Here is a 12834-nt window from a genome sequence, read left to right as displayed (position 1 = left end):
ATTTCTAGCATATTCTGTTTTTAATACAGATACCATCCCTAGATCCCAAGACTATGAGAGACATTCTAGGAGGTATTGACTTGTCCATTAGAGAAACCACAGGCATGGGAACTGATAGAATCTAGAGTTAGAAAGGATCCAAAAATGGAGCAGTCGGGAACAGGCTATCAATTAGTCTCCTCTTATCCTGGAGAAATCAAGGACTCAACATACTGTGTGTTTGAAACAAAATTGATTTATTTAACAGACATCAAGATATTAAACTCCAGCCCACTTACAGGGATTATTAACAACAGTAGAAATAAACCCCAACTGTCAGAACAACATGGTTCATTTCTGGATGTGATTAACAGTGACAGAAACAGCAGAATTGAGCATATTAAAGGGAACAGAGGGTAAATAGTAATTATTTCCGCTGGTCAGGCAGTCAAGGAACAGGTGGTATAGTCTAAAATTTAGAACCAGACCCTTCAAGAGTGTAATTACACAGGAAACAGGACACAAGAACAGGCCATTCAGCCCAAACAGTCTATGCTGGTGTTTAAGCTCCATTAAAACATCCTCCCACTTAACCTATCATCGTAACCATCTAGTCCCTTCTCCCTATTTTGCTTGTCTAGCTGCCCCTTAAATAATATGTGATTCCATGATTGGACAGCACTTACTAAATGATCCTGGTTGTGCTAAGAATTACACTAACAACCAATTTAAGATTATCAGTACGGAGGTCATGTTGGAGTTGTATAAAACCTTGGTGAGGCCACAGCTGGAGTACTGTTTGCAGTTCTGCTCGCCACATTATAGGAAGGATGCGACTGCATTGGAGGGGATGCAGATGAGATTCACCAGGATGTTGCCTGGGATGAAACATTTAAGTTATGAAGAGAAGTTGGAGAGACTTGGGTTGTTTTCGTTGGAGCAGAGAAGACTGAGGGGTGACCTGATCGAGGTGTACAAGATTATGAGGGGCATGGACAGGGTGGATAGGGAGCAGTTGTTCCCCTTAGTTGAAGGGTCAGTCACGAGGGGACATAAGTTCAAGATGAGGGGCAGGAGGTTTAGGGGGGATGTGAGGACAAACATTTTTACCCAGAGGGTGGTGATGCCCTGGAATGCACTGCCTGAGAGGGTGGTGGAGGCAGACTGCCTCACATCCTTTAAAAATACCTGGATGAGCACTTGGCACATCATAACATTCAAGGCTATGGGCCTAGTGCTGGTAAATGGGATTAGGTAGGTAGGTCAGGTGTTTCTCACATGTCAGTGCAGACGTGATGGGCTAAAGGGCCTCTTCTGCACTGTGTGATTCTGTGATCAGTCAGACTCACAGTTTGCCTCACATGTGCTATAAGCTACACATATTCACAAGGCCGTGTCATTTATAAAATAAAATCCACGCACTGCACCTTTTCCAACTAAACAAAAGCTAAATTATCACTTTAACCACTCCCAGTGGTAGAGTTCTACTTTCTCTCCACTCTTTGGGTAAAGAGGTTTCTTCTGAATTCCCTATTGGATTTATTGGTGACTATCTGATATTGATGGTCTATAGTTATGCACTTCCCCACAATAGACATTCTTTCTTCGTCTAAAAGACCTCGAGAGGCCTCAGCCTTATTTTACCAAGAGAAAAGAGACCAAGTTAATCAATCCTTTCGCGATATATTTTCCTGCTTCAATCAACACATTCTAATTGGAGATATTCATCAGTGGAACCTCTCAGACGCTGAATTGTAGAGTTTACACCAAAGATCAATTTAGAATTGAATTATAAGTTGTAAACTAATCTCTGATGAGAGTTCCTGAATTATGCTGAAAGATCAGAGACAGCAGCTCTTAAAGGGACACTGCAGCCCCGAGAACACAATCAGCGACAGAACCGGAATATTAAACTCCAGCCCAGTTACAGGGATTATTAACACCAGCAGAACAAACCCCAACTGTCAGAGTGAACATGGTTCAGTCCTGGATGTGATTAACAGCAGCAATAACAGCAGAATCCAACTCCTGTAGTCAATTCTGAATTTGCAGGCGGGTCAACAGGTCAGATGACTAAGTGAATCCCTTCCCACACTTGGAATAGGTGAGCTTCCTCTCACCAGTGTGAACTTGCTGGTGTATTTTGAGGTTGAATGAAGACCTGAATTGCTTTCTACAGGAAGTACAGCTGAATGGCCTCTCCTCAGTGTGCACTCGCTGGTGCTTCAGCAGGATAGAGGACCCAGTGAATCCTTTCCCACACACCGTGCAGGTGAATGGCCTCTCTCCTGTGTGAACTCGCTGGTGTGTCAGCAGGTGGGATGACTGAGTGAATCCCTTCCCACACTCGGAGCAGTTGAATGATATCTCCTCAGTGTGAACTCACTTGAGTCTCAGCAGGCTGGATAACTGAGTGAATCCCTTCCCACATTCAGAGCAGGTGAACGGCCGCTCCTTGGTGTGACGGCGTCGATAGATTTCCGGCAGGGATGGGAAATTGAATCCTTACCCTCAGTCCTCACATTTCCACGGTTTCTCCATGGTGCAGGTGTCCCTGTGTCTCTCCAGGTTTGATGATCCGTTGAAGCCTCGTCCACACAGAGAACACGTGTACAGTTACTCCCCGCTGTGAATGGTGTGATATTTTTCAGGCTGTATAACTGGCTAAAGCTCTTTCCACAATCAGTTCACTGGAACATTCTCATTCGGGTGTGTGTGTCTCGGTGCTTTTCCAGTCACACTGATGTCTGAAATCTTTTCCCACAAACATTTCTCCTTCCACATTCAAAGACAATGATATTCAGATCCTGATGATGTGATGTGTGGTTTAAGTTTCCTGTCTGTAAATCCTTCCCTTCTAATTCTCTGTAAAAGGAGTTAACAAAAGTCATCACTGTAAGAACAGGATAAAAATTCAGAGCAGAAAATGTAAGTTCCTATGAGACATTTTTACCTCTCTTGTTCCCCCAAATCCCCATTACACACATTCTCCCTCCTCCCTGTGCTGAAATCCAGAGTTTCGGACAATTCTTTCTGTATCTTTTTAACAAATTTGTACAACTGGAGAAAACAATATGTTTGATCATCCACTTCAGTCATTACCCATGACGAAAAATTAATCTGAAATCCGCTGACCCACCATAAAGAATAGATGTTAATCTTGTGTCCAAAACTTTCCTCCCTTTGAAATTTGGGATTCTTTTGTCTACCCTGATGAGTGCAAGTCAAAAAGCTTTGACAGCGTGTCTCTTTTTTCAGTAATGCTCAAGTTCTGTACAACCAAGTGACTCTTTAAAAATCTCCTGAAAACTCTGCCCAAGCTTTTGGTCCCCTGCCCTAATATCTCCTTCTGTGTCTGGGTGTCACACTTTGTTTTATAATTTCCCTGTGAAACTCACTGGGATGATTTATGATGCTAATAGAAGTTGTTATTGTTTCTGACTGTTACCCTGATCTCCTGTTTTACAACAACCCATTGATTTCACACCAAACTCCATCTCTGATTTATTGTCCCTCCTGCGGGTTATTCATCCGGGTCTGCAACCTCTGTAAACATGGCGGCCACGCATGCTCCCTGTTGGACATTGCCACGTACAAAAATGACGATCGCACATGCGCTTTGGTGCTCATTCTCCCTATAAAGATGGCAGCCATTAACCCGGGCCTACTTCCGGAAAAAGGCCTCAGCCGACGTCCCGCTTTGTGAAACGCGGGACCGAGGGCTCCTTCCTGAGGTTTTGGGACGGACACAGTTTATGAGGCCTTCCAAACCAACCCGCCGGCCCTATCCATGTTCACGAGTTTAATTTTCGGCTCTGAATCCGCACTCGGTCTTTGCAAAACCCGCAATTTAAATCCACTCGCTCGAGCTCCCCGACGGTTTCTCGCCACGGACTGCGCATGCTCCATCTTAATGATTGACGGCAGCTGCGGACAAATAGCAGGAGGGGGCGGGGTTGGAGGACCGAGCGTGAGCGGATGGTCCTCCAGCCAATCGGAGTGAATGAGGGGAGGTGCCGGGCTGGGAGTGCGAGTGAAGGCTGTCGAGCTAAAAGTCCAGCGGGTGAGAAAGGGCCGAGTGCAGGAGAGGAATGGAGCCGGAGGGTGGACTGGGAGGGTTCACAAACACCCGGTGTAGGACTCCAAACCCGGATTAGAAACTCCCGGAGCCCAGTTTACACCGAGTGTTTGGAAATTCCTTTTACAGGGGGTTAGAAGGGGAGGATTTACACACAGCAAACTCAAACCCAGAGAAATAATTGCGTCTTCTCAATTTCTATCCTGGACTGACAGGGATGGGTTTTTTAAACCCGCTTTCACAGCCATATCTCCTTTCTCAGTGACTGTCTCCGTCTCCGACTTACCCCACGTGGATTTCAACTGAAATTCCACCCCTCATGTTTCGAACCCACCCAGGATTACAGGTATTTCTGGGACATAAAACGTTTCTCGGACTGCTGTTCCCGTCACATTCTGAGATCCACACTCAGTGCCATGCCGACCTCTCCCTCCAGCAGCACCGCCGTACCCTTTTTCAAAGCTGCGCGTGCCCCCAGTTTCATTTTATTCTTCGTCTCCTCCGACGCCTCAACAGGAAACTTTTTCTCTTTCACTCAAGTGCTAAGGAACGCAAGCTCCAACAACTCATCGACACCAACACCCATCTAGGACCCTCCACCCCTGCCTGTCCCTCCATCCCCACCCCATCTTCCAATCCCAGCCCCGGCCGTGTATTCACTATACCCCCTGACCTTCCCCTCTCCGATGCTGAACGTTCAGTGCTCAGCAAAGGACTTAGTTTCATACCTTTACGCCCTTATCTCAATGAATTTCGGGCTCGGCACGATGCTGAACTCTTCTTCCGCTGTCTTCATCTCCGGGCTCACTTCTTTGGGCAGGAGTCGTCTCCCCGTTCAATGGATCCTTTTACCCACTTCCAATATTCTCCCTCCACCTGGACCCCTCCCTCTGGATTCTTACCTTCTCTTGATCTTTTCATTGAGAACTGTCGGCGCGACATGAGTCGTCTCAATTTCTCTGCTCCTCTCACCCATTCTAATCTGTCTCTCCCTGAACTTACTGCACTCCGTTCTCTCAGGTCCAACCCTGGCATTGTCATCAAACCTGCTGACAAGGGTGGTGTTGTTGTCTGGTGCACTGACCTCTACTTCGCGGAGGCTGAGCGTCAACTCGCAGACACTTCATCCTACCTCTCCCTGGACCATGACTTCACCACTGAACATCAAGCCATCGTTTCCAGGACTGTCACTGACATCATCTCCTCTGGAGATCTTCCTCCCACAGCTTCCAACCTGATATTCGCCCAACCTCGGACGGCCCGCTTCTACCTCCTACCCAAAATCCACAAACAGAACTCTCCCGGTAGACCGATCGTCTCAGCTTGCTCCTGCCCCATGGAACTCATTTCTCGTTATCTTGACTCCCTTCTCTCTCCCCTTGTCCAGTCCCTTCCCACCTACATCCGTGATTCCTCTGACACCTTACGTCATATCAACAATTTCCAGTTCCCTGGCCCCAACCGCTTCGCCTTCACCATGGACGTCCAATCCCTCTACACCTCCATCCCCCACCAGGATGGTCTGAGGGCCCTTAGCTTCTTCCTCATACAGAGGCCCGAACAATCCCCATCCACCACTACTCTCCTCCATCTGGCTGAACTTGTTCTCACACTGAACAATTTCTCCTTCAACTCCTCTCACTTCCTCCAAATAAAAGGTATGGCTATGGGTACCCGCATGGGCCCCAGCTACGCCTATCTCTTTATGGTGTATGTGAAACATTCCTTGTTCCAGTCCTATGCCGGCCCCCTTCCACAACTCTTTCTCTGGTACGTCAATGATTACCTCGGTGCTGCTTCATGCTCTCGTCGGGACTTGGAAAAATGTATTAATTTTGCTTCCAATCTCCACCCCTCCATCATTTTCACATGGTCCATCTCTGACACTTCCCTTCCCTTCCTTGACCTCTCTGTCTCAATCTCTGGTGATAGACTGTCCACCAATATCCATTGCAAGCCTACGGACTCCCACAGCTACCTCGACTACAGCTCCTCATACCCCGCTTCCTGTAAGGACTCTGTCCCATTCTCTCAGTTCCTTCGCCTCCGTCGCATCTGTTCCGATGATGCTACCTTCAAAAACAGTTCCTCTGACATGTCCTCCTTATTCCATAACCGAGGTTTTCCACCCACGGTTGTTGACAGGACCCTCAACCGTGTCCGGCCCATCTCCCGCACATCCGCCCTCACACCTTCTCCTCCCTCCCAGAAACATGATAGGGTCCCCCTTGTCCTCACTTATCACCCCACCAGCCTCTGCATTCAAAGGATCATCCTCTGCCATTTCCGCCAACTCCAGCATGATGCCACCACCAAACACATCTTCCCTTCACCCCCCCTGGCGGCATTCCCTCCGGGACACCCTAGTCCACTCATCCATCATCCCCTACTCCTCAACCCCCACCTATGGCACCTCCCCATGCCCATGCAAAAGATGCAACACCTGCCCCTTCACTTCCTCTCTCCTCACTGTCCAAGGGCCCAAACACTTCTTTCAAGTGAAGCAGCATTTCACTTGCATTTCCCCCAATTTAGTCTACTGCATTCGTTGCTCCCAATGCGGTCTCCTCTACATCGGAGAGACCAAACGTAAACTGGGCGACCGCTTTGCAGAACACCTGTGGTCTGTCTGCAAGAATGACCCAAACCTCCCTGTCGTTTGCCATTTTAACACTCCACCCTGCTCTCTTGTCCATATGTCTGTCCTTGGCTTGCTGCATTGTTCCAGTGAAGCCCAACGCAAACTGGAGGAACAACACCTCAGCTTCCGACGAGGCACTTTACAGCTTTCCAGACTGAATATTGAATTCAACAACTTTAGATCTTGAACTCCCTCCTCCAGCCCCACTCCCTTTCTGTTTCTTCCCCCTTCCTTTTGTTTTTTCCAATAATTTATATAGATTTTTCTTTTCCCACCTATTTCCATTATTTTTAAATCTTTTATGTCCCCCACCCCCAGTAGCGCTATACCTTGAGTGCCCTACCATCCATTCTTAATTAGCACATTCGTTTAGATAATATCACCAACTTCAACACCTCTGTGTTCTTTTGTCTGTGACATCTTTTGATTATCTGCTCCTATCACTGCTTGCTTGTCCCTATAACCACACCACCCCCTCCACTTCTCTCCCCTACCCAGCACCCCACCCACCCCCCACCTTAAACCAGCTTATATTTCACCTCTCTCCTTGGATTCACCCAGTTCTGTTGAAGGGTCATGAGGACTTGAAACGTCAACTCTTTTCTTCTCCGATGATGCTGCCAGACCTGCTGAGTTTTTCCAGGTAATTCTGTTTTTGTTATGGATTTTTTAATAATCTTTTTGCAGGATATTAAATGGGAAGGGTTTGCTGACAGCGAAATTCAAACCAAACATCACATCAAGATCTGACAGAGTCACTCGATTCATCAGGACTGAATATCATTAGACTTTGACTTTGGAAGGAGAAAGGTTTGTCTGTTCTGTTTGTGGGGAAAGATTTCATGTATCAGAGTGACTGGAAAAGCACCAAGATATTCAAAACCCTAGTTAGACAGCACCTGACCCATTAATTACAGTGCATAAAGAGGCCATTTAGCCCTTCAAGTCCATGCCAGCTCTTTGCAGAGCAATCCAGTTGGTTTCATTCTCCGGCTCTTTCCCTAAAGCTCTGCAAGTTTATTTCCCTCCAGTGCCAATCCAATTTTCTTTTTTAAATTATTGATCATGTCCTCTTCCAGCCCCCTCGCAAGCAGAGAGTTCTAGTTATTACCACTCAATGTGTAAAAAGCTATTCCCTGTATGTATTGTCCTTAACCATAAACCTGTGTCCAGTTACCCTCGTACCATCATCAACTGGAAACTTTTTGTTTATTCACCTTATCTAAACCTGTCAAAATCTTGTACACCTCTATCAAATCTCCCATCAATTCCTTTGCTTTAAGGGGAACAACTCCAGCTTATCCACTCTAACATTGTAACTGAATTCCCTCTTGCCTCAAACCATTCTGGTAAATCTGCTCTGAATCCTCTCAAGACCCTCACATTTTTCCTCAAGTGTGGAGACCAGAACTGGATGCAATATTCTTGTTGTGACCTAACAAGTGCTCGATAAATGTTCATCTTATTTTCCCCACTTTTATACACATTGTATCTGTTTATGAAGCCTAAAAAACCATATATTTTGCTAACTGCTCTCTCGATATGTCCTGCCACCTACAAACATCTGTGCACATTAACCCCCAGGACCCCCTTTCCTTCCACACTCTTTTCAACACTTCCGTTCAATATATTGCTGAAAATAGACATTTTGTTGAAGCTTTTCGCCTTGCACTCTACAGGACCATCACAAGAATACCAATGTCAGGGGAAGCAACAATTTTATACTGTATGCGAAGAGTACTGATTGGTTGGCAGGTGGAAACTGATTGGTACAGGCATTGTCATGGAGAATGCACCAGTTAATGGTGATTGGCAGTTAACTACCAGGCATTGTTTGAAATTTTAAACCAGGCAGCTTGACTCTGATTGCACCGAGCAAGGCAGCAGTTTTCTTCCAGTTACAGACCGGGTTATCGGCCGCCATCTTTACTGGGGGGCATTGTGCACATGCGCGGCTGCCATTTTTGAAGGGCACAATATTTCTGAAAAATTTTCAGTGCCAGAACGGGAACAACTTGTCCATCAAACTGCTTCATGCTTTGAGTTGCAATGTCTTATTGATGAGGCAGAACAACGATACATATCAAAGGCAGTGACAAAAATTTGTATTTATATTGTGCCTTTAACATAATAAAACTTTCCAAGGCATTTCACAGAAATATTATAAACTAATATTTGACACTGAGCCAATAAAGATATATTAGGGCAGGTGACCAAAAGCTCAGCCAAAGAGGTAGGTTTTAAGGAGGTTCTTAAAGCAGGAAAGAGAGGTGGAGAGGTTTGAGGAGGAAATTCCAGAGCTTATGTCCTAGGCTAATGAAAGAATGGTCACAAATGGTGGAGAAGTATGTGGGAAAGATAGTCAGGAAAATATGTTGTGAAGAGGATATAATGAGGTTGAAGACAGATGTAGCTGGGTTGAGTGAGTGGGCAAAAATCCAGCAGATGGAGTATAATGTGGGAAAATGTGAAGTTATTCACTTTGACAGGAAGAATAAAAAAAGCAGAATATTACTTAACTGGAGAATGTCTGAAGAATTCCGAGGTGCAGAGGGAGCTAGCTGTTCTGCATGAGTCACAAAAAGTTAGTATTCAGGGACAGCAAGTAATTAAGAAGGCAAATGGAATGCTATCCTTCATTACGAAAAGAGTTGAACATAAAAGTAAGGATATTATTATTCACTTATAGAGGACATTGGTGAGACCACATCTCGAATACTGTGTGTAGTTTTGGTCTCCTTATTTAGGGAAGGATGTAAATGCACTGAAGGCAGTTCAGAGGAGGTTTATTAGATTGATTCCTGGAATTAGCGGGTTGTTTTATGAAGAAAGGTTGGATTGACTGGGTTTGTTTCCACTGGAGTTTAGAAGAGTGAGGGTGAATTGATTGAAGTAGGTAAGATCTTGAACAGCCTTGACTAGGTGGACGCAGAAATGATGTTTCCTCTTGTGGGTGAGTCCAGAACTAGGGGGCACTGTTTTAAAATTAGGGTTGCCCTTTTAGGACAGATAAAGAGTATTTTGTTCTCTCAGAGGGTTGTGTGACTTTGGACTCTCTGTCTCTAAAGGCATTGGAATTGGGGTCATTGAATATTTTAAGGCAGAGGTAGATAGATTCTTCTTCAGCAAGGGAATCAAAAGTTATTGGAGGTAGAAGGGAATGTGGAATTCGAAACACAAGGAGGTTAGCCATGATCTTATTCAATGGCAGAGCAGGCTTGAGAGGCTGAATGGCCTACCTCTGCTCCTATTTTGTACGTTTGTATACTGAGAAGAGGAATGAAATAAATTTCCAAACTAATGCTATTACTAAGCTTCTTTTTCTCACCTGAACATATTTGACATTCATCAGTGATACCAAAGAAGAGGTCCAATGCTCTGCCTACAACACCTGGGACCTCCGAGGACATTGTCTGGCTACTCTCAGTTAACCTGTTCTGCAAGAGAAGCTCCTCAATCTCTGCTTCTTGTTCCCATGAGATCAGTGTAAGCTCTGCTGTACCATTAAGCAAGGGAGACAGTGTTCCTGTACATGGGGGCAGGTAATTATTCACCTCCACATTAACCAATCTCTGAATTCCCATCTTTCTCCATCCAGCCTCCACACACACCATTGAGTTCAGACTGGAGAGAGAGGGTTTAAATGCTTAGGCTGTGACAAGTGCTTTAAAAACCCACATTCACTGCTGGTTCACCAGTGCATTCTCTCCAGGTCCACTCCATTCATCTGCCTTCACTGCAGGAAGAGGTTCAGGTGATCGTCCATCCTGCTGCAACACCAGTGAGTTCAAACCGGGGACAAGTAATTCACCTGCTCCATGTGTGGGGAGGGATTCACTAATTCATCCAACTTGTTGACACACAAGTGAGTTCACACTGACAGAAGATCTTTTGAATGTCCGAATTGCAAGAAGTGTTATAAATGTTCTGTGGAGTTGATGTGCCATCAATGTGTTCACATCGATGAAAGACAATTCAGGTGCTCTCACTGTGGGACTGGGTTCCGGTGATCATGTGAACTCAGAGTCCACTAGCTCATTCACATTGGGGAGAACCTGTTCCTTGTGTGCGAAGAGATTCACTTAGTCATCCCACTTCACTACAAATCGACTTGTTCAAACTGATAAGAAACTTTTTTAAAGTTCTCACCATGAGCAGAGATTCGAAAGCGAAATGGATCTGCTGAAACACAAAACATTACACTGGGGAGAGGCTGTTCACCTGCTCTGTATGTGGGAAGAGATTCACTCAGTCATCTCACTTACTGAGACATGAGCGAGTTCACAACTGACTCCTGGGTTGAATTCTACTGTTATTGCTGCTGTCAATCACATCCAGGACTGAACCACGTTCATTCTGACATTCTGCTGATGTTAATAATCCCTGTAACTGGGCTGGTGTTTAATATTCCGGATAAATGTGAAAGAAATCGGTTACAGTTCAAGCACATTGTTGCAGATTTTTGTCTTTCCCACTTGGGTGTTTAACATCACCTGGCTGGTGCTCAGAAAGGACAATCTGGGGGGGGGATCATACAGCAGGAACAGAAATTCAGCCTGGACACAGTCTTTCAGGGTCACACTGAAAGGGACAAACAACACTTTGTTCTTTCTCATCTCTCTTAACTGACAGCAAAGTCCCTATGAGGGTTAAGCTTGACGTGTGTAAGAAATGGGTAAGAAATGTGTCCCAGCCACTGTCTTCCATGGTTCAGAAATCCGAGACATGGAACAGAAACATCCTATACAAATGTGTTTGGAGTCCAGAAGAACAGCAGTGAATGCTGAAAATATGCTGTCGAACCAGAGATTGGTGTAAAACTGTCATCTGTCTCTGGTTGAAAATGAAACTGCAGGTTTAATTTGAAAAGATAAATTGGTAACCAGGGTTTCACAATGACTCACCGCAGGACCCAGCCATCCAGCTACACGAGTCGTTACAGAACTCGCTGCTCCCTTGATCCTTCAGCCTCTGAGTTCCCTTTCTGTTGGTTTCCACAACATTCAATCACCACTCACCAACATTACACTGTCAGATGGAGTTCAGGGGCTGGGAGAAAGACAAAAAATTGAGGGCATGAATCTGAGTTGGGAAATAAGATTACCATTTTAATAAAAATAATTACTGCAATTAATATATTCATTTTGCTCATGATAGTAAGGAGTGGGAATAAATAATATTCACTGCTTTGTGCCCTTTTATTTATCAACTATTGTGACAAGTGATCTTTCCCTCTATTGATTGCATAAATGGCGATTCCTTCTACCCAGAAAGTTCAGCGCAGGTGAACATGGCCTATCTTCATCAGAAGGGCACAACAGCACATGCGCTGGAAGGCTCCGCTAGTTCTGTAACAAATCCCAGGGCTTGAGGGTTGAACCTGAGTTGACCAGTCAAGTGAGTCTTTGGGAAACCTTGGTTACTAATTTATCTTTTCAACTTAAACCTGCTGTTTCACTTTCAGTCAGGAACAGATCACAGTTTTACACGAATCTCTGATTTGACCGCTCGTTTCCAGCATTCACCGTTGTTCTTCCTGATCCTAAACACAGTTGGAAAGGAGCCTTCTGATCTGTGTCTAGGAGCTCTGAACCATGGAAGAGAGCGACTGGGGCACATTTCTTACACATTTCAGGATTAAGCCACATGGGACTTGACTTTCAGTGAAGAGAGATGAGAAAGACCAAAGTGTTGTTTGTCTCTCAGTGTGACCCTGAAGGACTGTGTCCAGGTTGAAGTTCTGTTCCTGCTGTATGATCCACAACCCAGATTGTCCTTCCTGAGCTCCAGCCAGGTGATGTTAAACACGCAGGTGGGAAAGACAAATTTACAACAATGTGTTAAATCAAAGCTGATTTGTTTGACATTTTGTCCAGAATATTAAACTCCAGGCCAGTCATAGGGGTTAATAACATTAACAAAATTCAGCCCTGGATGTGATTAACAGCAGCAACAACAGTAGAATCTAATCTCAGCAGTCATTCGTGTGTCAACAGCTGAGATGACTGAGTGAATCTCTTACCACACACAGAGCAGGTGAACAGCCTCTCCCCAGTGTGAATGTGTTTGTGTGTCAGCAGATCCATTTTGCTTTGAAATCTCTGCTCATGGCCAGAAGTTTGACAAGATTCCTTAT

Source organism: Carcharodon carcharias (genome assembly GCF_017639515.1).
Source record: "Carcharodon carcharias isolate sCarCar2 chromosome 27 unlocalized genomic scaffold, sCarCar2.pri SUPER_27_unloc_2, whole genome shotgun sequence".
In the NCBI taxonomy this organism is placed as follows: domain Eukaryota; kingdom Metazoa; phylum Chordata; class Chondrichthyes; order Lamniformes; family Lamnidae; genus Carcharodon; species Carcharodon carcharias.
The sequence above is the reverse complement of the archived record's forward strand: the minus strand, read 5'-3'. Positions refer to the sequence as shown.